Genomic DNA, 2,451 nt, shown 5'->3' on the forward strand with positions numbered 1-2,451 from the left:
CACAAGGCTTGTTTACTAGTTTGTCACAGCGGAGGCCAGCGCCATCTTATAATGGTGATTGCTCGCGGCACGCGCACGGCTCTCCACAGCGATTGCTCGCTGCGCGGCTTTCCACAAATCACAAAGTAAATCAAACAAGAAAGCTAAATAAATTTATCTTACCACCACTAAATGCAGAATAGTTGTTACATGGAATAGGATATGGAAGGACAAGGTGAACATGATTAGAATTACTAACAGTATGTGATCAGAATTAACAAATTCCAAGACTCTTCTCGGTTATCACAGGGTCATATAAAATTAAGGTAGCTAGCTCAAATACTGTTTCTTAAGTGAATGACAAAGAGGAAACAGTGAATGAAAGCAGATTTAAGGAGCTGCATTTCTTGAACTAGTCACAGAGCACAAGTTAATTATAGCAAAAAAAAAAAAATCACCACCAACTTCACCTTTTGTAGTGACAGAGCTAGCAGAAGAAAAGAGGAACATTTTCAGAATGTAAACATAGAGTTCCCTCATCTGCAGAGAATGCTATTAAATGCAGACTTTATTGCAGGTCAGAGTTAAAAGCTATATTGCTAAGGCAGGGAAGAGAAATACATATTTTCTAAAATAAGTATATTAATTTAGTTGCATGTGAACCACTCAACGTGCTGTTGTTGGATGTTGTTTTGAACCTCTGTTCTTATTTGTTCTGTTGACTCTGAAAAAGCAAATTTTTTTTCTTAAAGAGCTTATGGAAGAATGAATGTTCAATACACTTAAGAGAAACATTACAAAAAAAGAATGAAGGGATATTCTATTGTCTACCAATCATGCTATATATACATTAATGATAACTACAGACTTGATGGAGGTATATGCAGTCAAAAAGAATAAGTTCATAAATATGTCTTAGCTATTAAAATTTTATATAAGAAAAAGTGGTGGTATGGTCTAGATAATCATTTATAGAAGGTTTAATAAATTACTCTTATATTACTGGTAATACAATCATGCAAAACATATTTGGATTTTATTCTATGTTATGGATAAAGTGCATTCTTGAAAAATTATATAACTTTATTTTATGTGCATGATTGTTTGCCTGAATGTATGTATATGTGCCTGGTGCCCACAAGATAAGAGAGAGAGACTATCAGATCTGTTGTAAGTGGACCTTCATATCGTTATGCTCTGCCATGAGGGTGCTGGAGACTGACCTTGGGTTCTCTGCAGGAGCAGCTGTCTTAACCCCTGAGACATCTCTAAAGCTCCTAGGGAAAAGAGTATTTAAAACTATTTTAAAAATCTATTTAAAACTAATAAACTAAATTTTATGAGTGATATGAAAAAAGCAAAGTAATATATGTATAAAAGACATCCTTAATGAAGAGTAGAAACCCGAAGCTCCACAAGAACAGTTTACCTCACTAAGTGGAGAAAAATTACTGCAAGACATATCATAAATTAAGTCTATAGAAAATTAATAGATTGAGAAAATATTTATGTAATGCAGATAACACAGGGTTCGTCTGCACAATAAAGAATATTTATGTACTAGTAATGAAAAATCAACCATCCCAATAGAATAATGAAAAAGTAACATGAATAATTTACTAAACGGCAAGTGTAAGTGACCAATAGTCACACAGAAAGTGGTCTGTGTTATAGTGATAACGATAACTCACTTTAGCTTTGATTTATGTTTCCTTGTTTGTGATAATGTGGTTTTTGTAACCATAAGCCTGGCTGAAGACTACAAATTGGATCTATCCTTGTCATTGCTGCAGGAAAGGGAACTTGGGAGTCAGGAAGATGTGGGAATGACAGAGAAAAAGGATGAAGAGTGTGAGACTTGCTTTTCCATTTCCATTTTGGGGAACTCTGTGTGTATATATTTTAAAAAATTGCCATGATACTCTTCAGCTGCATTGATGTTCTTCTAAGAAATCCTTTCAGAGATACATTTGCAAGACTGAACAAAGATGTTCATTATAGCACTATTTATAGTGACAAAAGCAATATAAATCTCTGTGCTGGAAAATGGCTTAGTACACAAAGAGCTTTCTGTACAAAAGATGATGGAACTCAGAATCTTCAGCATCCAACGACCAGGTGTGGCAGTATATATCCCTCCCTCCAGCTTTGAGGTCTGGGGACGGAAGACAGAAAGGAGAATCTCAGATGCTCACTAGCCAGCTGGTCTAATCAATCACTGAGCTACAAATTCACTGACAGAGTTTATCTGGAAAAAAATGGAAAAGAATATTAGATGGATGGAGGTAGAGGCAAGCACCTAACATCAACATTGGCCCTTAGGGCACAAGCTCACCTATGGATACTCCAACACACACACACACACACACACACACACAAGTAGCATATTCCTACTAGAAAAACATCACAAAGCATAGAATAAGTTAGAAATACACTTAGTGAAGGGGAAAAATATTTGATGAACAATTTTAT

This window comes from Mus caroli, chromosome 8 (genome assembly GCF_900094665.2).
Source record: "Mus caroli chromosome 8, CAROLI_EIJ_v1.1, whole genome shotgun sequence".
Lineage (NCBI taxonomy): Eukaryota > Metazoa > Chordata > Mammalia > Rodentia > Muridae > Mus > Mus caroli.